Raw genomic sequence first — 24,909 nt, 5'->3', positions numbered from 1 at the left:
GTTGGTACATTCTAGAACCTTTGCCTCACCCCAAGATGAAACTCCATGTCCGTTAAGCAGTTTCTCCCCCGCCCCCCCACCCCTTACTGAGCCTCTGGCAACCATACTTTGCTTTCTGTTTCTGTTCTGAATGTTTCATATAAATGGAATCATTTACTATGCGATCTTTTATGTCTTTCACTTAGCATCATGTTGTCAAGTTTCATCCATGTGGGGGCACGTATCAATACTTCATTCCTTTGCATGGCGGGATAGTAGTTCATTGCCTGTAGAGATCACATTTGTTTATCCATTCAACCATTGACGGACATCTGGGTCATTTCCACCTTTTGGCAATTGTGAATAATGGTGCTATGAACATTGGTGTGCATGGATTTGAGTACCTATTTTCCATTTGTTAGGGTACATCCCTGGAGCAGAATTGCTAGGTCATATAGTAACTATGTTTAATTTTTTGAGGAACTGCCAAACTTTCCCACAGTATCTGTGTCATTTTATATTCCTACCAGCAATGGTCAAGGGTTCCAATTTCTTCACACCCTCACCAACACTTGTTAGTTTCAGGTTTTATCCTAGTGGGTGCAAAGTGGTGTCTCGTTGTGTTTTTTTTAAATTTAATTAATTAATTAATTTAATTTATTGGCTGCGTTGGGTCTTCGTTGCTGCACATGGGCTTTCTCCAGTTGACATGAGCAGGGGCTACTCTTCATTGTGGTGCGTGGGCTCCTCACTGTAGTGGCTTCTCTTGTTGCGGAGCACAGGCTCTAGGCACGTGGGCTCCAACAGTTGCGGCACATGGGCTCAAGAGTTGTGGCTCACAGGCTCTAGAGCACAGGCTCAGTAGTTGTGGCGCATGGGCTTCGTTGCTCCGCGGCATGTGGAATCTTCCTGGAGCAGGGCTCGAACCCGTGTCCCCTGCATTGGCAGGCGGATTCTTAACCACTGCGCCGCCTAGGAAGTCCTCATTGTGGTTTTGATTTGCGTTTCCTTGATGGCTAATTCTGTTGGGCATCTTCTCATGTGCTCATTGGCGATTGCACACATTGTTCTTAATGGTTGCAAACTCTTTTATCCTATGGTCTGTCCTTGTTTATCCAGCCTGTTCCCTGAGAGTGGGCAGTGACTTTGCTCCCTCCCTTTTGATTTTGCTATTACAGATGATACTGTCATAAACATGTATTTCTTTTTTTAAACTTATTTTTTATCGAAGTATAGTTGATTTACAATATTGTGTGAATGTCTGCTGTACAGCAGAGTGATTCAGTTATACGTATTTCTTTTTATATACATTATTTTTCATATTCTTTTTCATTATGGTGTATCCCAGGATGTTGACTGTAGTTCCCTGTGCTCTACAGTAGGACCTTGTTGGTTGCCCATTCTATATGTAATAATTTGCATCTATGAACCCCAAACTGCCGTTCCATCCCTCCCCCACCCCCCATAAACATTTGTTTCTTAAGGATAAATACTAGGTACCAAATGTGTGGATTGGAGGGCGTGCACTTTTTTAGGACTTTGGCGTATGACGACACCTTGGCCTCTAGTTGACTTCCGCCAACTCTATGTCCCTGGCAGCCACCTCTGAACCCACCCTGCCTCCCTGTGTCTTCCAGATGCCTGGGAACCACTCACCTCCTCCCGTACCATGAGGCCACCTCCACCCTGACACCACCACCCTCCTGTGTCCACCCAGCCTTTCTCCGCATCCACGCCCAGCCGGGCTGCCCTGGAACCGTGAGGTCCGGCTCTCCTCCACCTGCCCCGCACCCACCTGCTGCCTGAAGCCACCGGCTCCAATTGCAAACAACCTCTGCTTGTCCAGAAAGCGACAACACTGATGGGAAAAGGCTCCAGCCCTCTGCAAAACCAAGGACTCGGCTGCTTCGCAGGCAGCCCCTTGGTCCCTCCTGCTCTCCTGCGTGTGTCCTTTTTTTTTTTTTCTTTTTCAAACAGACATTGAGGAAAAAAAAAAAAACTACCTTCTGTCCTAGAAGATTCAGACTGATGGATGGGGAGAAGGCCTTGGGGACGTCAGAGAACTCTGCCTCCCGCCTTGACCTTCGCAGCCGGAGAGGCCACGGGTGTCACGGCCTTGGCCGCGGGGGCTCGGGGCGTGGGGGGCCTGTCTGCCTGTCATGATTTGGCACCCCATCCTCGAGCAGCAAAACCACCTGCGTGGCCAAGATGATTAATTACGATGATGGTTTTTTGTGATAACAGTATTGTGCTTTTTGTGGGGAAAGTGCGGTTGTTTTTATACATATATAATTGATATCTTTTATTTATTGGTTGTTAACTGTTGCTGCTGCCTCGTGTGTCCAACGCTCCCGGGGATGCGGGGCCCACCGTTTACATGTGCACGCCCTTGCCCACCTGCCCACGCGCTTGGGAGGATGGTGGCCTGCAGCGGCCGAGAAGCCAAAAATCTTTTTTTTTTTTTTTTTTTTTAGATACTGTGCTCGATGTTTGGAGAGGGGAAAGGTGAGCTTCTTAACTGGCTAATGCACTGTTGCCTCCAGCCCGAATGCCTCCTCCTTGGATCTCTTTTCTTTGCTTCCGGTTCACACATCTCTCTGTCCTGTATCCTCCTCTGGTCCATAACATCTTTTCTGAGGACAAACAGGACATCTTTCGTTTCCTCAGTTCTCGCTTTGGTGTTTGCAGCGGCATGGAGAATGGTGGGGCTTGTGCTGAGACCGGGAGCCAGGAATGGGGGTGTGGACCAAGAACATAAGGAGAGAAGGAAGAGGGAGTGAGCAGGTGTAAAGGCTGCCTCTCTCTCCTTGGTGGGGTTTGAGAATAGCCACCCACTCTGCTTTCCTGCCTTCCTGCCTGCCTCGTCCAGTGGACCACAGTATCCTCCCCTCTTTTAGCTCAAAAGCCGGGAGGTGGGGTGGAGAGAAGGGCCTCAGACAATCCCATTCAGGTAGCTTCTGTGGTGGTGGCCCACCTGTGCTAATAGGAAGCTTCTGGCTCGCCCGCCATTGAGACAGGGCAGCCCAGAAACTGTCACCAGGAAAGTCAGATGACCTTGGACCAGAAGACAGGATCCTGAGGCTGGCCCTTGCTCTGTGACTGTGGGTACCCCCTGCCTTCTCTGGGCCCCAGCTCCCGCCGCTGCAGAGACGGGAGGCCTGGGCTGGGGGATCTGAAGGGTTTCCTCCGTGCTGATGCTAATTCTAAGCTTGGATTTCCTGTAGTTGGTGATTCTGTGGTCTGTGACTAAGTTTCCAGACCCCAGCAGACACGGGGACTGTCTGAGTCACTATTTGTCTCTTGGCACAAGTCTTCAGGGGCACGGCAGCCCCTGGTCGTGGTGTGTGGGTTCAGATGACACACCCTGTCCCTCCCCGCAGAGCTTCCTGGTCCCTCCTGGACTCTTGAGCTGTCTTCTGGGCCCAGAACTAGTCCTCACCCAGAGAAGGCTTCTGGGGTGAGAAGCAGCCTCCCACACTATTTAGGGCCAGGCTGGAGTCTAGAATCCCTGCTGCTTCGTGGCAAAGTCAGCAGCCTGTCACCTCCCGGCTTATCCTGGCTGCAGGAGGGGAGGAGCTGACCCTCAGCCCCCCGCTTTGAATTGCCCTTGGCATCCACTTTGCACTTTCCCAGGAGGCCAGAACTTCTCCTGCTCATTAACCCTCAGCCAGCAGACCCTCCGCCAGAGAGCAGCTCTGCCAGCATGGGCCCAGTGTGTCCGCTCCTGCAGGCTGGACCGCTCTCTGGCCTGCCCCCGCCTCTCCCTCCTTGCATCTGCCAGCCCACTGGCTGCCCTTTGCCTCCGCTGGAAGCCCCCCAGATCCTGCGGGGACAGGAGCAGTAGTTCCATTTTCACGGGTGACTTTGAAGCTTGGGCTCTTTGAAGCCCGTGTGGTCACCTTCCTGCTCAGGCCACTGGCCTAGGAGGCCCAGTATTCACCACTAAATCCTGCAGTTCCTCAGCCTGGCCATGACCTAGGATCATAGGTGGCAGGTGAACTTGGTGGCTTGGGGCTGGAGATGGGGAGAGCAGGGCCTTTCCCCAGGTCAAATGACTTCTCTGGCCTCCTCCTGAGCCTCGATTTACCTCTCTGGTCCAGTGGGCAGGAGCTATTGTGCAGCCTGTCCTGGAGCATCACGGGAAAGGGCTTGTGGCTAAGAATTGTCCAGGGTTATGCATGTGGGTCCGGCCAGCTGAGGCCTTGATTCCCAGATGTCCAGGGAGGTGTGTGCAAGGCTTTCTTCCCACTTCCTCACCTTTTGGCCTTTTGGTTTGGAGCCACAGGTGTGGCTTTTGGCCTTAGCAGGTGATACCGTGCCCCCGTGCCCCAGACTTACCTTGGTCCTTGCCCAGAGACAGTCCAGAGCTGCCGGAAGGGCCACCCTTCTTCCTGGCGGGGTGCTGGACACTGGCCATTTTTGCCCAAGGGACAGTTCTGTCCCCTCCTCTCACCAGGCCTCTAGCTGCAGCACCCTTGGAAGCCTGAGCAACCCGTGGGCCTCTCTTCCCAGCACCATTTCCCACCCGAGGCCCAGTCCCATCAGCTGCTGCTCTCTGGGGCTTCCAGACCAGCCAGAAGCCAGGCTCTTAGCCCTCACTCGCCGGCCCAGGAGCAGGGACCAGCCTCGGGCAGCCCATCTGCAGCAGCCCTGGCCTCTTCCTCTCAGCGTCCGCTCCCCACTGTGTTGATGGTACTTAGGAGAACGTCATGAGTTTCTAGCATTTAACCAGGCAGCGTTTAATAGGGTACCATCAAGACGGACGCACGACCTTCTCTTCCCCTGAAACGCTTTTCATTTTGACAGCCACTTCCTAGATGACAGATGCACCTGAGCTTTCGGGGACGCTGTCTCTTCTCTAGGGGGTGGGCAGTGGGGTTCCTGGGCCCCCTGGAAAGAGACAGCCTCTCCCTGGAGAAAGCCCCACTGCTCACCTAGTGGAAAGCTACCCACTTCCCAGTGGTTTCCGCTTCTAAGGGATTGAGGGGAACACGGGAGCTCCCCCTGGTGGCGATGAGCAGCAAAGACATCTGGGGGACCGGACCTGCCAAATAGGCGATTTGAGAGGAAGGTTGCAGATGGGGACGCGAGGAGGGGACAATGCTCTCACCCAGGCCCTGGGCTTCCAGCCCCACCTTATTGGCAGCATGTCTCCCAGACGCCCCTCTTCGAGGTCTACCCCAGGGATAGCAAGTGAATCAGCTTAAGGGCACTATGATGGCAAGCCTTGCCCCACCGCCCCTTTTTTAATATCTGCGGAATAAACCCAATGGTTGATTTTTGAATGAATAAAAGGCTTTTGTTGAATAAACAGCTGGTCCCATATTCTGTCTTGGCATCTAGGCATTTCAGACTTTGTCTGCTGCCCGTGATTGGGAGAAATGCAGAATCCCTTCCACCTCCACCCCTACCGCCCCCGCCCAGGCTGTACATTTCTGTTTCCCCTGTGTCTCTGCCGTGACCCATGGCCCCAGGGAGGGCCACAGGCTCCCAGTATGGCTCCCAGTCTTGCCCAGCTTTCTCTGGGACCCTGGGCAAGGCACTTCTGCTCACTGGGACTCAGTTTCTCCATCCGTCAGATGGGAGTGAGTCTCTGCTCCGCCCATGACACAGGGCCGCTGTGGGGAGCGGCCTTGAGAGGAATCATCAGAGCCCTTGGCCGAGGTGAAAGGCCAGTGGAGGTCTGAATTGTCATGGTGACCCCACCCAGAGCCTACAACTTTGGAAAAGAATTTGGGCAACTCTTACAAAAAAAAAAAAAGAGGTCATATTTCCTGGGTGATGATTTTCTTTGTTTGCCTTCCCAATCCCTCCGAGCCTCTTTTGGGGCATTGTCCTGTCTGAATCTGCGGATGTGTGTCTCTGGGGGAGGGGCAGGCCCTTGTCCTGATGGTGAGGGTGGGGGCGGGGCCCCGGGTGGACAGGGGCCACGTAGCATGCCCAGGCTTCCTCTCGTGCTCCCGTTGTATGTCGTCCATGTCACGCTAATTAAACACGCTTCCTGACTTGTCTTTGCCTCCCTTGTGTGGACCTGTTGCTTTGTCTGTTTCTTTTTTGTTTCATTTTAGGTTTCTTCATCCTCCTGTGACACCCTTTCTCTTGCTTTGGGTGTTGTCTGCCTAGTTTCCCCAAGAGAAAGAATGTGCAGAGTGAGAACCTTGGGTGGAATGATTAAACCGGAATATTTCCAGGAGTCTTTCTGGGAAGCCACGAGTTCAACAGAATGAGCCCTCACCCTACCCCATGTAATCTCTCCCAGCATTTCCATTCTTGCCTGTTTCATCTCTTGGGGGTCTCTAAAGGGTTTTTCTAAAGGTTTAACAATGTTTGAAACCATGGGCCTAGACTAGTAGTTCTCAGAACTGTGTTCTGTCAAAATCGCCCCGGGGGCTTGTTAAAAGCCAGATTGCCAGCCTTGCCTCTTGAGCTTCTGATTCGCGAGGTTTGGGCTGGGGCCTAAGCATGTGCATTTCTAACAAGTTCCCAGGCCATCCTGATGCTGCTGGTCTGGGACCACACTTCGGAACTCCAGCTGGGTTCTAATTTTTTCTTTTTGGAAGGTAAGATGGTACGAAAAACCCAAATGTACTTTTTTTGGCCAACCCACTATTTACTAGCAGGCGGGTGCAAAAGGTGCAAAAGACTTGTCTGTCCAGGGAGTGGGGGGACCCAGGACCCCAGGGACCCCAGAGCACAGCCTCTGCCTGGGGGCTCTTTTCCCAGTGGGTACAAAACCGCTGAGCTCCCAGGAATCTTCCTAGCAATCATTTACCTCCATCGCCTCCCACTTCTCCTATGACAATAATTTCTAGCATCCTTTTGTTAATGAACCAACTCTGTGGTGTAGGTTTTCATAACGATACATATTTAAAATGCTAATGTGACCCTACTGGAGAGCGGATGCCTGACTAGGATATTTCAAATACTAAGGGACTGTCTCTGAGGTGGGGACTGGAGGTAACTGACAGGCGCACACCCACCGATTCCACGATTCCACCAAAGCATGGAAAGTAAGTGCATGCATGGGAGCACCCCCTCTCTGGGAAACCCAGGATCTGGCTCCAAGGGCCCATGTGAAGGTAGCTGAAGCAATGATCCTAGAGTATGGTGCGCTCTCACTGGGTGTTAGCTGTCACTAGAGGTGGCTCTGGTATTTCCCAGGGAGTCTTGGGAGGTGTCTGCGGGACAAGGTTCAGAGCCTCTGCTGCTATGGGCACGTGATGGGTCATAGTTTCTTGTTCTGGGTCAGGTTGAAGTCTGCAATGACCTTCCCTGGCCCAGCCTACCTTGGGCAGCTTACTGTGGGTTGAGGCCCAGTAGAGGCACAGATCTAGCCACTTCCTTCCTATCTGGGCCACCTGATTTAGCAGGATGGCTTAGACTGGCAGGCGTTCTCTGGGTGTGTTACCTCTGGTGACCCCTCCCCTCAAGATGGGCCCATTTTCCCCCACTGCGAGCCTTCCACCCTGTCTCCCTGCCCTCCCCAGACCCCAAACTCATGTCTGCATGATAGAAATCATCTCCCTAAATCTCACTCCCCGGAGCCCAGCTCAGGGCATCACCAGGCATAGAGAGGAGAGAAGAAGAGTGGGCAGTGGGATGGAGGGTGAGGAATGCAATGCAGACCCCTGCCCTGATGTGGCCTCGCCCTCCCTGCCACCTTCCTGCATGGGCCCCCTGCAGCCTGCCCTGCCGCTGGGGCATATCCCACTGTGACAGTGCCTGCCTCACATCCAGGGACAGAAGCTTTATATGCTCTGGTCCCCTGGTCTGAGGAGGCTGGGCAGGCAGTGAAATGGAAAAGGGCTTTGAAAGCCTCCTGAGTTTAGGAAAAGTGAGCTCACGTAGGTGTGGTAGAGCCTTCTCCTCATACCCATACCCCTTACCCTGCTTTAGCTGTGCACTGGACTGTGTGGATGAAAAGACTACATTTCCCAGCCTACCTTAGAGCTGAACCTGGCCGCATGACTCAGTTCTGACCAATGGGATGAGAGCAATGAACACAACTTCCCTTCTTCTTCCCTCTTCCTGCTGGCTGGACCTTGGATTCCTAAACAGCTTTCCTGGAACCTGGGCCCCCATCCCCATGGAGCACCACACCAGTGCTGGGCCATTTACACGGGGATTGTTAGGAGCGAAACAAACACACTTCTAACATGATCAAGCCATCTGGGCTCTCACATTTTAATTAAAACTAATACACTGAGTGATCCACTGGGCCATTTTAAATGAGCTGATGACATCTACAAATGTTTGCATCTAAACTTTCAATGTTTGCCAAAGCGATTTGGTAAAAAACCATACAGTGCAACGTGCTCCCTGTGTGGCCTCTTCTCACTCACACCTTCTTATCCCTCTCTTCCTTTTTCCTCTTCCTTTCCTGCTGTGCCTTCCTCCACAGGCTCAGGGGACTGGGGGTCCCAATGGGAACGACTCTTGGGGGAAGGGCTTTCTTTTGCTGAAGGACTAGGGTTGTGGGAGGTGGAACAGAGGACTCCCTGAGCCAGGAGGCACTGAAAGACTTGCCTAGTTGGGTTTTCCCTGGGAAACCTCAGTGAGGGTGGGTGCCGCACAGGCTAGCCTCACACTGGGCACAGGAAGGACCTTGCCAGGGGTTTTAAGATGGGAGGGAGGGAACCAGACCTTCTCACAGTCTATTCAAACTCCCACTGCAGAGATTGGGCCCTTTTCCCAGAGACCGGAAATAAAGTCATCACATAAGCAGATCGTAGAGGTAACAGATATGATGAAAACAGCTTTTGGGAATTCCCTGTCTGTCCAGTGGTTAGGAGTTGCTGCTTTCACTGTCAGGGCCTGGGTTTGATACCTGGGTTTGATCTTAGTCAGGGAAGTAAGATCCTGCAAAAAAAAGCGCTGCAAAACAAAAAAACAGTAAAATGGCTTTGTTTAGAGATCAGGGAGGAATGGTGGAGGACTGCCATCTGACCAAAGGGGGTCTCATCTTAGTCACAGGACTGTTGCTTGCCCCAGAGGGGAGGGGAAGCCTGCGATATTGTGGAGGGCCCACTTTGATTTTTGAAGATTCTGAAGACACGATTAATATCCAAAGACCTTCTTGCTTTTAGAAGGAGATTTGTGCAACGTCAGAGGCCAGAGCTGGGACCTGCAGTGAGAGTGTAATGGGCCTGCCTGGGCGGGGAAGGGAGGGGCTCCCCGTCACTGGGAGAGAATCACTGTCTTCGCCAGGGGAAACCTCCAGCCCACTCCAAGATCTGAATTCCACCCCAAAGCGCATGCCTCAAACCGACCAACCCAGTGCTGGCTGTTTTCTCAGTGATTTCCAGGCAGCAGCCTAAGGCTAACTGGAGTCCTTCCCTGGCTTCTGGGGGATGAACCAGAGCCCAGTGTTTGCATGCTGTGCAGCCACAGGGTCAGGCCACGGCCTTCAACGAATGTGCTGGTGGCTCAAGAAGCAGGACGCATCCTAGAAGGTCATGAACCCCAGCCACAGATGGACAGTGTCAACCAAGGGCCCCACAATGGGGTAGGGTTGAGCCGTTTTCCCACCTGCAGCACCAGGGGGCCTCCTGCAGGAGGAGGGGCAGGGCTGGCCTGAAGGATCTAGATGGGGAGGAGGTGAGGGAGGGGCATCCCAGGCAGGAAAGAGGAAAGAGCAGGTGCAAAAAGTGCGGAAGTAGGATGATAGGAGAGAGCCCACGGGGAAGGGAGGAATGCACCTGGAGCTAGTGGCCACTGCCTCCGTGTCAGTGAAGCATCAGATTTTTTCCAGGACGTGAATCTGCACAGAAAGAAGGGACACAGGTCAGCCTCTAGGAGTTGGTACTAGTACAGGCCCAGGCAGTCTGAGATTATCACCCTCTTCCTGTGCTTCTTGGGAAGCCTGGCCTCATGGCTCTTCTCTGTAACCTGCCCATTTTATTAGCAAAGTAATCATAACACTATAGAGCATGAAAAAGATAACAGCCCCCCTGAATTGTGTGCTAGGTTCTCAGGCACCGTCTCATTTATTGCATACGGCAGTGCCCCCTTGAGGCCAATCCTAGTATTACACCCCACATTTTACCATCAAGGCTACCCAGCCCAGAGAGGAAGTGGCAGGTCTCGTCTTACAGTCTGTGAGGAGCTACCAGGCTCCGATAAAACTGTCTTTGGCCAGAGGCGGGAGGTGGCTTCTGTTAAGTTCAGATCTGGGCAGTGGCCAGCCATCACTGGTCTCTCCCAGGTGCTGCTGCTTGGGGAGGTGAGGTCTGCGGGGAAGGAGGCCTGGAGGTGGTACATCAGCGGGGGGCCCTGCATCTGGAGGGAGAAGCAGCTCAGCGGCAGGTTGGGGGATATGGGGGGAGCGGGGCAGGGGCTGGGCCCAGGTAGGAGGGTCCCACGCACAACCTGCTGGGTGCTGGGGCGCCAGACCGTGAGAGTGCTCAAGCCTTACAGCCCATCCCTGCCCAGGGAAGCCAGTCAGGCATGAGTTGCAGGAGCAGGTGGGAGGGGGCGAGAGGGGTGCAGGAATGGAGGTGGCGAGCCAGGTAGGGTCCCAGGGTGCCTCCTGGGCAGGCCTGGAGCTATCCAACGGGGTTGATCATGGGACCCGCTTTTCAGGGTGCTGTCATTAGCGTCAGGTGACGGGGAGCAGGGAGAGCTTGGCGGGGGCTGGCCGATCAGGAAGTGCCCTCATGCAGCCGCTGCCCCCCCTTGGCTCTGCCACCTCTGCACCTGGGTGCTGTCCTCTTACACCCAGTGGGGTAGCTACTGTCCTCATCCCCATTTTCAGATGAGGAAAGTGACTCCCAGAGAGGTTCAGTGACTTCTCTAGAGTCACACAGCTAATACATGGAAGAGCAGGGACTTGAGGCTAGGCCTACTGGACACAAAGCCATGATAACTACCACTGTGTCCATCACTTTCAGCCTGGTGTCCTCTCTCTTGGGGCGCCGGGAGGCCGTGGGCTAAATCCTCATGTAGAGAGGTGTCACTTTCTTGATGCAACGATAAATCTGACCCTTGGCTCCCTGGAACTGCTGGCCCCCAGCTGGGTGTCCTTGGCTGGCCGCTCCTTGCTCTAGACGCTCCAGGAAGAAAAAGAGGTGACAAGCCAGCCACTCCCATAACCCCCACCCTCACCCTCCTGGCCAGTCTTGGGACAGGGCAGGGGAAGGGTTTCTTCCACAAGGAGGGGTCAGATCAACCATTACATGGCCCCGGGAGGCCTGGAATGGCAGGGGCAGGGCGGGGTCTGGAAAAGCCCGCTCTCTTCAGCATTTTTTGGCTGGTTTCAAGACATCTCCAAGCCACCCCACTTGCTGTACCATCTGGCTGTAAATTAAACACTGCAGAGGAGGCGAGGGGTGAGGGAGGATTTCCCTCTTCCCCCCAGATTTTCCCGTCTCATAATGTAGTTATGTTTTTTTTCTTCCTGGCTACACCCCTACCGGCTGTGGGGTCTGGGCTAATATTGAATATGAACCTGGCTGAGCCTAAGTTTCCTCATCTGTCAAGTGGGGATGATAGAAGCCAGAAGCCCACTTTTCATAGCTGAGAATCAACAACGTGATGTGTCTGAAGCCCTCTTGTAAATGGAAGCAGTTAATATTGTTGTTATTATCCAGTGCTTCCTTCCCCAAAGTTGCTGCCTTTTCATTTGGTCCAATTTTGGTCCAACAATGTGGCTCCTAGCTTCTGTTTCTTACTACTCCAGCCACCGGAGAAACTGCACTCCAGACCCCGATCCAGGTCCGAGTCCAAGAAGAAAATACCTTGAGTCAGGAGCCCATGCTGAGCTAGTTAGTAGTGGAGGGAGGCTTCCTCTGTGCTAACCCTGCATCTGCCCTGCCTACAGGTGCCCCCACCCCTGCCCAGAGAGCTGTTCCTGGAGCATCCCAGAGCCTGAAAATCCTTGAGGTGCGAAAGGGATGCTTTGTACGAACATCAGGGAGAAAGCTCCTGCCTCCTGCTTGGGTGGGGCCCAAGTGTTCATGGTCAAAGCTACCAAGCGCATCTAAGGAGGGGTTTAGACCTGACCTTGCCCTTGATGCTCCCCACCCCCGCCCCCGACCCCCCTTTTCTGGAGCCAGGAGGCCTCACAGGGAAGCTGGCCCCAGGGCCTGTGTTGAGCCCTGCTGTTTGGCAGCCTCTGCTGTTTGGCAGCCTCTGTTACGAAAATCGATCCTTGGAAATTCCCCAGATCAATACCCAGCACAAAGTGGGCTGAGCTTCACTGGGACTAGAGGAAAACTGAGAGGTTAGAAAGACGCAGGGGATGGAGACGGATGATAAAATGTTTCCAGTGAAGTGAAATGGAATGATTTGGAATGTAGTTCTTTACAAGTGGAAGGAGCTTCTCCAGGGAGCACCAGCCAGGAGGACACAGCCACTTCCAGAGTCACCGTCACCGCCGTCCACTGCAGGCAGGGCGTCACCATAACCACACCCAAGCTTCATGTCAACCAGATGAGGTTCAACTCCAGTGGAAGCACCAGCTGGTGACTCTGAGCAGCTTCATGTCAACCAGATGAGGTTCAACTCCAGTGGAAGCACCAGCTGGTGACTCTGAGCAGCTTCTGTCCCTAATCTTTGCGTGTGTGTGTGTTACAATTGATAAAGTAATATATTTAACACCCTGGGGCTGTGAGTGTGTACAAAAACGAAAGACCAAACTAAATTACATCGATGGAATGGGTGGGCTTCAAATATTTCACAGATCATACCAAAAACACAGGAAAAAAGGTTCTTTTATTCCCATGAAGTTTGAGCATTACTTTCTGACTACACATCAGCAGTCATTAACTGAGTATAAACTCTGATCAGTTGAGTTAAATATTAGGCAGCAAAGCTGTTCCTCTCCTGAGTCATTTTTTAAAAATTGAGGCAAATTTCATGTAACATAAAGTTGACCACAAACCATTTTAATGTGTATCATTCAGTGGCATTTAGTACATTCATGATGTCGTGCAGCCATCACCGCTGTCTAGTCCCAAGACATTTTCATCACCCTAAGAAGGAGCCCTGGTCCTGTTAAGCAGTCACTCCCATTGTTGCCTGTGCCCAGGCCTTGGCAGCCACTCCGTCTGCTTTCTGCCTCTATGGATTTGCCTCTTCTGTATATTTCATGCCAATGGAATCATGTGGTTTCTTCCACTTACCATGATGCTTTTGAGGTTCATCTATGTTGTAGCAGGTACCAGGACGTCCTTCCTTTTTATGTGCTCCCTACTCTTTAAGATGGGGGTCACCAAGGCCGTGTAGATCCCGGGGAGGGAGGGAAGCTCCACTCCATAAGGGTCTGATTAAGGACAGACCATTCAAGTGGCTCCCGGGATCTGCCTCCCCGGGGTCAGTGTGAGACTCACACAATGATGTACAGAAACTGTACATAGAAAACACTCAACATTCTTTAATTTTGTATCTGTATGAGATGACGGATATTTACTAAGCTTCTTGTGGTCATCATTTCAGGATATATGTAAGTCAAATCACTATGCTGTACCCCTTAAACTTATATAGTGCTCTATGTCGATTATATCGCAATAAAACTGGAAGAAAGAAAAAAGGACGAAAACACTCAACAAAAGATACAATGATCCTCATTGCTATTCCTCCTCCAGGCAGACCTCCATAGGAAGCCCCACTGTGGTCAGAGGTCCTTTGACACGACAAACTCTAGAGCCAGAGGCTCAAGTCCTGTCCTAGGGGCTTTGCCTGCAGGGCCTAGGAATTCTCCAGATCTAAGGGCTGAAGTTTTCTCTCTCTGGACTGTGCTGGGGGTCACCGTTCACTTGTGCTTTAGTCCCTGTCTTAATTTCAGATCCCCCCGAAAAGGTTGTGAGTTAAGAATTCGAGGGCAAGGATTTTTTGGGAGGTGATCCTAGGGAACTATTGGCAACAGCCTTGGAGGTGGGTATTATCATCCCCATTTTACAGATGAGGAAATAGAGGCTCAGAGAGGCTGAGTAAATGGATATTAACGTTATAATTGGACTCGATAGTTTTTAAATTATATTTTCTTTCTCTTTTTGTTCTTTTTAAATTTATTGAAGTATAGTTGATTTACAATGTTGTGTTCATTTCTGCTGTACAGCAGTGACTCAGTTATATATATATATATATATATTCTTTTTCATATTCTTTTCCATCATGGTTTATCACAGGATACTGAATATAGTTCCCTGTGCTATACAGTAGGACCTCGTTGTTAATTCATCCTATTTATACTAGTTTGCATCTGCTAATCCCAAGCTCCAAATCCTTCCCTTTCCCCACCTTGGCAACCACAAGCCTGTTCTCTATGTCTATGAGTCTGTTTCTGTTTCATAGATATGTTCATTTGTGTCGTATTTTAGATTCTACATATAAGTGCTATCATATGGTATTTGTCTTTCTGTCTCTGACTTATCTTAGTATGATCCTCTCTGGGTCCATCCATGTTGCTGCAAATGGCATTATTCGACTCTTCGTATGGCTGAGGACTATTCCATTGTATATATGTACCACATCTTCTTTATCCATTCACCCATCGATGAATATTTAGGTTGTTTCCATGTCTTGGCTATTGTGAATAGTGCTATGAGCATAGGTAAAGTGTATTTTCTTAAAAACAGTATTTTCATGGCCATTAAGCATGTTGAAAATGCTCAACTTTACTAGTAAACCAAGAAATGTAGACAAAAATAAGTATGAGACATTTTCATCTACATTACTGGTACAGATTTTCAAAATAACATTCAATGTTGGGAAGGGTATAGAAGAGTAAAGACTTCCACCCACTGCAGACAGAAGGATATATCAGCACAGACTTTTTGAGGGTGATTTACAATATGTATCAAAAGCCATAAATACATACTCTCTTCAACTCAGAAACCTGCTTGTGGAAAATTTTCCATTGAAAATGATTACGGATATGTACAAAAATTTAGCTACAATGTGCTCACCGAGTGTAAATGAAAATAACAGCAATGATTCCCATTTCTTTGTTTGTGTTGAGAAAAACAATCCAAAAAATGGAAATAAGGCAAAAAGAGGGCTGGGCATCCTTTTAATGTCATGGCAGAGCATTTTCTAACAAGCCCACGAGTGCCAACTGATTCCCTCAGGAGTTGTAACTTCTTTTGACTTTCTAATCGCCATCAACGATCAGACATTTTACAACTCTGAAGTTAGAGGCTAGTTTGTAGACAACTGATTAGGGGCAAAGATTTCTTTTCTGCCAGATTAGAAAATAACCTCAAAGATGATTCCAGAGCTGTATCTAATTTAGCAACTTATATCTGCATTCCTTCTTTCACCAACTATATACAACCCCGATCTTTTTCATTCTGCCAATTCCTTTGCTAATGAACTTGGCCACGCAATACTATTTATTTCTATAAGAAGTTTCATTATTTTGAAAAATTTACCTTTCACGTATGTAATATTAAAGACAGGACACAACATACATGTCTAATTATAGGGCATTGGCTAAATAGGTTATGGTATACTCATGGTCCAATGGATTACAAGCGAGCCACTAAAAATCAGGTTGTAGAAGACCCTTTAATGACATATTGTTAGTAAAAAAGCAGATTCCAAAGCTATAGACACAGGATGATGTCATTCTTGTTAAAAACAAGATGCTATGGACTTAATACTTGTGTTCAACGCCACTCCCCCCGCCACATTCATATGTTGAAAAGCTAACTCTCAAGCTGATGGTATTAGGAGGCGAGGCCATTTGGAGGTGATTAGGTCATGAAGGTGGAGCCCTCATGAATGGGATTTGTACCCTTATAAGAGGCCCCAGAGAGCTCTCTTGCCCCTTTGCCATGTGAGGACATGGAGAGAAGGCTGTCCATGAACCAGAAAGCAGCCCTCACCAGACACTGAATCTGCCAGCACCATGACCTTGGACTTCCCAGCCTCCAGAACTGTAAGAAATAAATTTTTGTTGTTTATAAGCCACCAGTGTATGATGTTTTCGTTATAGCAGCCCAACGGACTAGGACACAAGGCAAAGACAGAGGTCTGAAGTTGCATTCACCAAGATAGTAACAGTGGGTCATCCCTCGGAAACTGGTCTAAGGAGTGTTTAAAATTTCATCGTGGGACTTCCCTGGTGGTCCAGTGGTAAAGAATCCGCCTCCCAAAGCATGGGACGCTGGTTTGATCCCTGGTCGGAGAATTAAGATCCCACGTGCTATGGGTCAACTAAGCCTGTGTGCCTCAACTAGAGAGCCTTCATGCCACAAACTACAGAGCCCATGTGCCACAACTAGAGAGAGAAAACCCACACGCCACAACTAGGGAGAAGCCCATGAGTGGCAATGAAGAGCCTGAGTGCTGCAACAAAAGATCTTGTGTGCCATAACTAAGATCCCACATGCTGCATCTAAGACCTGACACAGCCATAAATAAATAAATAAATAAATAAATAAATAAATAAATAAACGAACAAATAAATAAATGTGTAACTTGAGATTTGTCAAATCCTATATTAAAATTAAAAGAAAAAAATTCATCCTGTCTTCAGTTTTTCTAGTTTACTGTAATGAACATGTCGTTTTTCACAAGATAAACATTTTTATTGAAAAATTCATATATATTAAGTTCCTTTCAGAACTATATATTGATAGCTCTTACTAATCTACATTAACCTTTTTAGGCTTCTGTATTTTTAAATTTTATTTTCTTAATTTGATTGATTGATTGATTGATTGGTTTTGGCTGCACTGTGCAGCATTCAGGATCTTAGTCCCTGAACCAGAGATCAAACCTGCCCCCCCCTGCAGTGGAAGTGTGGGGTCTTAATCATTGGACCACCAGGGAAGTCCCTATTTTGTTTTTTTGAATTGAATTACAGTAAAACTGGCTTTATTTTTTGTTGTAAAGTTCTATGAATTTTAACACATGTATAAATCTGCATAACCACCACCCCCAGGATCCAGAATATTTCCATCACCTCAAAAAAACTCCTTTTTGCTGCCCTGCAGTCACACCCACCTGTCTTCTAACCCACAGCAACCACTGATCAATTCTCATCACTACATCACAGTGTCGGAGAAGGTTATCGAGAGGATGTGATGGCTGGTGCACCCAAGAGCTGGGATGCTGATTTGATCCCAGTCAGAGGCACCTCATGCCCTCCCTGTGCTTGGAGTGTAGTTCTCTCCACCGTTCCCACAGTGGGAGCTGTTCTCAAGGACACGACCTTGAGAAAGAAAGCTTTGGTTGAGACCATCTGGATGACAGGTGTGACTGAACCCTGGTAAGGCCTCTATAGAAACTTAAAGATTCTGGCTGATGGGTGCAGAGATCTATTCATCCTGGAGCCACTCAAGATGAGCCGTGTAAGTCAGTCCCTTCACTTATTAACCCTGCCACCTACCAATCTGGAGAGACCTGCCTCTCTCTTCGGTCTCTCTTGCCCTCCGTGTACAGAGGCCAGTTTCAGATTTCTCCTGAGAAGCTCCGGAGCGGGGTGAACCTGGAGGTTATATGCAGTATGTGACCTTCCGAGGCTGCCTTCTTTCTCTCAGCCTAATGTCTTTAAGATCCATGAAAGCTGTTGCTTGTTTATATCGAGTTCATCCTTCTTTGTTGCAAAATAGTATGGCTGTACCTTGGGGCTTGTTTATCCATTCACCCATTGAAGGATATTCAGGTCATTTCCAAGATTTGGTGATTATGAATAGAGCTGCTATAAGCATTCATGTACAAGTTTCTGTATGAACATAAATTTTCAGTACTCTAGGGTAAACACCTAGGAGTGGGACAGCTGGGTCACAGGGCAAGTGGATGTTTAGCTTTATAAAAACCACCGAACTGTTTTCTGGAGTGGCTGCACCATTTTGCTTTTCCACCTGCAGTGAACGAGAGTTCCAGTTCCTCCGCATCCTCACTAGCATTTGGTGTCGTTGTTGTTGTTGTTGTTAATCTTGCTGTCCTACTAGGTGTGTAGTTCATCTCACAGTGGCTTTAATGTGCATTTCCCTGATGGCTAATGATATTGACCATGTTGAACATTCGCCTTCTATATGTCCTCTTGGGGTTTGCTTTCTTATTGTTGAGTTTCAAGAGTTCTTTATACATTCTGGACAAGTCCTTTGTTGGGCATGTGATTTGTCAATATTTTCTCACAGTCTGTAGCTTGTCTTTTCACGCTCTTAAGAGTCTCACAGAATGAACATTTTTTATTTGGATGGAGTCCAGTTCGTCCGTTTTTTCTTTTATGGACTGTACTTTTGGTGGTATGTTTGAGAACTCATTGCATAGTCCCAGATCATGAATCTTACCTTCTATGCTTTTTAAAAAAAGTTTTATAGTTCCATGTTTTTCTTTTTTTATACTTAGATCTATGACCCACTTGATTTAAGTTTTATATAGGGTGTGAAGTTTAGGTCAATGTTCTTTTTTTTTTTTTTTTGTCATTGTTGAGTTTTTGCATATGGATATCCAGTTGTCCCAAGATTGTTTATTGAAATGATTATCCTTTCTCCATTGAATTGCCTTTGAACCTTTGTCAAAAATCAACTAGCCATAATCATGTGTGTCTATATCTGGACTTCCTATTCTGTTCCATTGATCTATGTAGCTATTCCTTCAGCAGTACCACACTGACTTGATTGATAACTTCTGCCGTATAGTAAGTCTTAAAATTGAGTATTGTGAGTCTTTCCAAGTTAGCCTTCTTTTTCAAAATAGTTTTGGCTATTCTAGTTTCTTTGTCTTTCAGTATAAATTTTAGAATTGATTTGTTTCTATCTTCAAGACTGCTAGGATTTGTACTGTAATTGCATTGTTGACAGATCAATTTGTGGAGAATTGACATTTTTACTAGATGGAGTCTTCCAATCCATAAACACAGTATGTCTTTTCATTTCTTTAGGTTTTCTTTGTTTCCTTTCATCAACACTGTAGTTTTTGGCATATGGATCCTATAGATGTTTTGTTAGATTTATACCTAATTACCTCATTTTGGGGAGCTATTGTAAAACAGTATTTAAATTTTTTTTTTGATTTCCAATTGTTCATTACTAGTATATAGAAATAAAATGAATTTTTCCTTGTTGATTTTGATAAATCAAATCCACTTTGCCACTTTGGTAAACTCACTTTTTAGTTCTGGGATTTTGGGGAGCAGGAGTGGGGATTAAATTCATTGGAATTTTCTATTCTGACAATCATGCCATCTGAAAAGAAGGACAGTTTTATTTCTTTCCAATCTATAGCTAGCGCCCTCCCCCACCTCCACTTTTTTCTTGCCTTGCTACACTGACTAGGACTTCCACTATGATGTTTTTTTAAAAAAAATTTATTTTTTGTTTTCCTGTTTAATTAATTTTTAATTTTTGGCTGCATTGGGTCTTTGTTGCTGTGCACGGGCTTTCTCTAGCTGTGGTGAGTGGGGGCTACTCTTCATTGTGGTGTGTGGGCTTCTCAGTGTGGTGGCTTCTCTTGTTGCGGAGCACCGTCTCTAAGCGCACATGGGCTTCAGTAGTTGTGGCACACAGGCTTCAGCAGTTGTGGCACATGGGCTTAGTTGCTCTGCTGCATGTGGAATCTTCCCAGACTACGGCTCGAACCTGCGTCCCCTGCATTGGCAGGCGGATTCTTAACTACTGCGTTACCTGAGAAGTCCTCCAATGTGATATTGAAAAGGAGTGGTGAGAGTGGACATTGTTTTCTTGTTCCCAGTCTCTTAGGGGGAGTGTATTCAGTCTCTCAGCAGTAAGTCTGATGTTAGCTGTAGGTTTCTTTGTAGATGCCACTTATCAGGGTGAGTCATTTCATTTCTATTCTTATTGCTGAGAATTTTTTCAGAAATGGATACTGCATTTTGTCAAATTCTTTCTTTGAATTGATTGATACGATCATGTGATTTTTCTTCTTTAGGCTGACCATATGGTAGGTTACACCAATTGCTTTTAAACACTGAACTAGTCTTACATTCCTGGGATAAACCCAACTTGGTCTTGGTGTATTATTCTTTTTACATATTTCTGAATTTGATTTGCTGATATTTTGTTGAGTTTTGCATCTATGTTCAAGAGAAACATTGGCATGTAGTTTTCTTTGATTGTATATCTTTACCTGGTTTTGGTATCAGATAGTGTCATAAAATGAGTTACAAAGTATTCCCTTCCCTTTTGTTGGGTAGACTTTTCCTACTTCTTTAAATATTTGGTATGATTCACTAGTAAATTATCTGGTCAAGGACTCTTCCTTTTCGGATGGCTTTTAAACTATAAATTCAATTTCTTTATTAGTTATAGGATGAGTCAGGTTATCTATTTCACCTTGGGTGAGTTTTGGTACTTTGTTGTTTTTGAGGAATTTCTCTATTTCATCCAAATTATTGAGTTTATGTGCACAGAATTGTTCTGACTATTCCTTGTTATTCTTTTAATGTCTGTGTTCCTGTAGTGATTTCTTTCATTCCTGATATTGATTTTTTGTTTGTTTGTTTTCTTTGTCAGTTTTGCTGGCAGTTTATCATATTGATCTTTTCAAATAACCAACTTTTGGTTTCACTGATTTTCTCTATCATTTTCCTGATTTCAACTTCATTGATTTCAGTTCTTATCTTTGGTTCCTTCCTTATACTTTGGATTTAGTTTGTCTTTTTTCTAGTTTCTTAAAATGGAAGTCTGGATTATTCATTTGAGACCTTTCTTTTCTAATATGAACATTTAATGCTATAAACTTTCCCCAAGCACTGCCTTACCTGCATCCCAAATATTTTGACACACTGTCTTTTCATTTTTCGTACTGATTTCTAGTTTAATTCCACTATGGTCAGAGAACTTACTTTGTTTTTGTTTTTGTTTTTTAGCTCTTTATTGGAATATAATTGCTTTACACTCTTGTACCAGTTTTTGAGGTACACCAAAGTCAATCAGCTGTATTTATACACATATCCCCATATCCCCTCCCTCCTGCAACTCCCCCCCACCCTCCCCGTCCCAGCCCTCTAAGGCATCACCCATCATCGAGTTGAAGAGAACATACTTTGTATATTTTAATTCTTTTAAATTTGTTAAGGTTTATTATGACCCAGGATCTGGTCTATCTTTGTCTCCTAGTTGCAATCAAAAAGAATGTGAATTCTGATGTTGTTGGTGGAGTGTTCTATAATATGGGACAAATGAACCTATCTACAAAACAGAAACAGACTCATAGACATAGAGAACAGATTTGTGGTTGCCAAGAGCGGGGGGCGGGGGGGAGAGGGATGGACTGAGAGTTTGGGGCTGATAGATGCAAACTATTACATTTAGAATGGATAGACAACAAGGTCCTACTGTATAGCACAGGGAACTATATTCAGTATCCTGTGATAAACCATAATGGAAAAGAATATAAAAAAAGAATGTATATGTGTGTATAATTGAGTCACTTTGCTGTACAGCAGAGATTGGCACAACATTGTAAATCAACCATACTTCAATTAAAGAATGAAACAAACAAAAAGGAGATTGAAATGTCAATTAGATACAGGTGGTTGATGGTGGTGTTCAGTTACTCTGTACCATTGTCAGTTCTATCAATTACTAAGAGACGCTGTTACCACACGTAGGAGTTGCTCAAGTAGGGGACAAAATGACACTTTTGGATGAAAAGATGGCTGAGTCCTCACAGTTGCATTGGTGATGTTCATTGCACCGTCTTGGAGGCAGACACATATGGGTTTGAGTCTCTGCAGTCTCCCACTTCCTGAGGGGGAGTTCATGGTTAACAGCTGAGTTTCAGATGTCGCCTATGTACATTCAAACACACATATGCCTACAACTTATTTTTCATTTCTCAAGACATTTTTGAGGAGGGAAACTTGATAGAGTCTGGGTATTCACTGCCTTTCATACTCCCTGGTCTCTTAACAAACATTTTGCTGTTTTCTCTGAGACTGTGCGCTGATAAGGAGTAATGGGTAGAGAAGTTGGGATAAGTCGAAAGGGGCTAAATTAAGTTGCATTTTGAAAAAAGGTCATTGCTATGAAGGAGAAAATACTTGATTTGGAAAGGAGTGGAGAGGAGAAATTGAGAGGCGCAGTTGTGAGGATAAGAGGGCTTTGGGGGAGATGTGTTGAAAGGGGACTTTTAGGGGGTTGAGCAGGATATCATAAGGTGTAATGCCCTCTCTGCCAACACTCCAAGAGTCTTCAGTAAAGACTGACCTGACTCTTTGAGGCCTTTGAGTTGCACTTGTGTTTCTTCGGGCTATGACATCTTGCCGAGTTGGGCCTGAAGGTCAGACAGAGGCCAAGCTGTCATTCAATGCATTCATTTGGGGGGATACCCTATAGGAGCTTGGGGGAGTAGGGGTTCTTTCTTTCCAGGCCCAGAAAGCACAGAACTATGCTTCCTAAGCCAGCAGGGGAGAATTGGCAAGAAGGTTACCCGCTAGAATTCAGTGAACTCCTTAATTTTGAAAGTACTGTGTTTAAAGTGGATCACTTCCTCCAAGAGCAGGTCATCAACTCCCTCAGAGCACAGTTGTCTGGTAACATCAAAAAATATATTTTCCCCTTTGTCAAGTTCACAGAACTAGGAGGAACCACTTGGTGGTGGTGGTGGTGGGGCTTTAATTAGAAATGTTTGGGGCAAAAAAAGAGAAAACAACCCACCCTAGATCCTGAACCCACTCCCTCCTTTCCCTCCCCCTGCTCAACTCTCTGAGTTGTAAATGGGAAGGAGATAATTAGAGCCAGTGATAATAACAGCTTGTTGCACCCAGCAATTATTGAGTGCCTGCTGGATGCCCAATCATTTCACATGCAGTGAAAGTGCCTAAGCCAGGACCTGACTCAAAAAGGAAGATACTCAAAAAGTGTTTGCTGACTCCCTAATACTGGCCTCCTCTGCCAGTAGTGTTTCAGTGCTCAGGGATTTTGCTCCTTTTAACTGTAAGTCAGCTGCCATCGCAAGAGAAAGACAGGCCCATGAGGCCATCTCCTAAATAAAGCAACATTTCCCCACCATCAATATTTCAGACTTTTGTTGTAAGTGGTGGAAACCCAACCCAAACAAGCCTAACTAAGAAAAGAGAACTTATCAATTCATACGATCACACCACTGAAAATAGGGGGCACAGAGCAGGGACTCCCCCCCACCCCCTCTTTGAGTCCCATCAGCCTAGAAGCAAGAGAGATGAGAGATTCTTCCCCAGTAAAAATATCCCATGGAAGGGTTTTTTAAAAAATAAATTTATTTATTTATTTAATTGGCTGTGTTGGGTCTTTTTTGCTGTGCACAGGCTTTCTTTAGTTGCGGTGAGTGGGGGCTACTTTTCGTTGTGGTGCACAGGCTCTTCATTGCTGTGGCTTCTCTTGTTGCGGAGCACAGGCTCTAGGCACGTGGGCTTCAGTGGTTGTAGCACATGGGCTCAGTAGTTGTGGCTCACGGGCTCTAAAGTGCAGGCTCAACAGTTGTGGCACACAGGCTTAGCTGCTCCGTGGCATGTGGGATCTTCCTGGAGCAGGGAAGGAACCCATGTCCCCTGCATTGGTAGGTGGATTCTTAACCACAGGCCACCTAGGAAGCCCTGGAAGGATGTTGATTGGCTCCACTTGGGTCACATGATCATCTCTAGACCAATCCCAAGGAAGCATTTTGATTGGCTCCACTTGCATCACATGCCCATCTCTAGACCAATCACTGTAGCTGGAGAGATGGGACAATATGATTAGTTCAGCCTGGGTCATGTGACCCTCTTTGGTTGGGGGAAGTCTGTTGGAATCCCTAACCTGAAGGAATGGAGCAGGGTTCTTAATTATAGGCAACAGAAGCTAACTAACTTTTGCTGATTTGAGCAGTGCGATTGGGTGCTCACACGTGAGCTAGGGAATCCTGCTTGGTGCTAACCAGGCGGAAACAAGCTCCCGAGGCCGTCGCAGCCCCAGTCTGATAACTATAGGCTGTGGCTAGCACCACTGCCCCTGCCACGCCAGGAACTTGATCTTGTTGCCACTGCTGCCAAGGGGCCAGCAGTTTCTTTGCCTGGCTCTGGACCCGAAGGCCAGCCCAAGTGAATCTGATAGGTGCAGCCCATGACATCCATGCTTCAGCTGCAAGGGAGACCATGAAATCAAGGGGCTGTATTTTAGGATTGTGGGTGGCCAAAACCCAAAACAAATGTACACCACAGGGTGTATATTGTACATTTGTGCCACAGCCCCTGGCCACTTTGTTCCTGGGGCTTTTGTTTCTGCAACGTAGGCCTGTTTCTACTAAATGTCAAATGAGAGGTAACCAGATCTCCTTTTGTAGTGGAGTCCACCCCATAAATCTTGGTACTTGGCAAGCGGCTCCTCTTCATGCTAAGAAGGTCATGACTTGATGTCTGGGCTGGCGAGCATCGTTTCTCTCTTTCAGATTTTCCAAATGGGCTTTCTTGGGAGGCAGCTCCAGGCATCATTAATTTAAACATCTCTAATCTGATTTCTTTTGCAATGCTCTGCCTTAATCAAAGGTCAGCTGTCACAGCTCAGTTGTTAGGATGGGTCTGTTTCCCTGATGGGCATCATCTCCGTGACACTGCGGACCCCTCGCTGGAGATTTCCTGAGGGCAAACTGAGTTGGCAGGAAGTGAAAGGAGACTCGGGGACAGGGGTCCAGGGTGGTGGGAGAATCCATCATCCTCACTGCAGCGGCTGAGCTCGGCTCCACCCAGAGGCGGGGGGGGCCATGCTGCCGTCCCCCCCAGATCCCTTGGTCCCTGGAAATGCCTTTCTCTGCTTTTCCACTCTTTCTCCTCAGGCAGCCACGCTCTGCCTTAGAAGAATCTTTTTATTGTGGTGAAATACACATAGCATAAAAGTCACCATTTAAATTATTTTAAAACACACAGTTCAGTGACAATGCGTACATTTACAGTGTTGCGCAATCATCCCTGCTGTTCAGCTGCAGAACATTTGCATCGCCCCCAAAGGCAACCGCATACCCACTAAGCAGGGCCCCCCCCCCCCCCCCCCCCCCCCGCCA

At 47.4% G+C, this 24,909-nt stretch overlaps 1 protein-coding gene across 4 annotated transcripts in view; it reads left to right on the top strand.

Moving 5' to 3' along the window:
* NCS1 (neuronal calcium sensor 1) overlaps window positions 1-5,685 on the top strand; it is a 58,008-nt gene extending 52,323 nt beyond the window's left edge. For 3 of the 4 annotated variants that reach the window (XM_057723883.1, XM_057723884.1, XM_057723885.1), the window contains one exon: window positions 1,617-5,685. The gene's annotated coding sequence lies outside the window, so the exon portion shown is untranslated. The remainder of the gene's footprint in view (window positions 1-1,616) is intronic. The other variant, XR_009051492.1, reaches the window with a different exon arrangement.
* Window positions 5,686-24,909: the final 19,224 nt, after the last annotated feature.

The sequence above is a fragment of the Hippopotamus amphibius genome, chromosome 2, assembly GCF_030028045.1.
Source record: "Hippopotamus amphibius kiboko isolate mHipAmp2 chromosome 2, mHipAmp2.hap2, whole genome shotgun sequence".
In the NCBI taxonomy this organism is placed as follows: domain Eukaryota; kingdom Metazoa; phylum Chordata; class Mammalia; order Artiodactyla; family Hippopotamidae; genus Hippopotamus; species Hippopotamus amphibius.
This window is presented reverse-complemented; position numbering and strand designations above follow the sequence as displayed.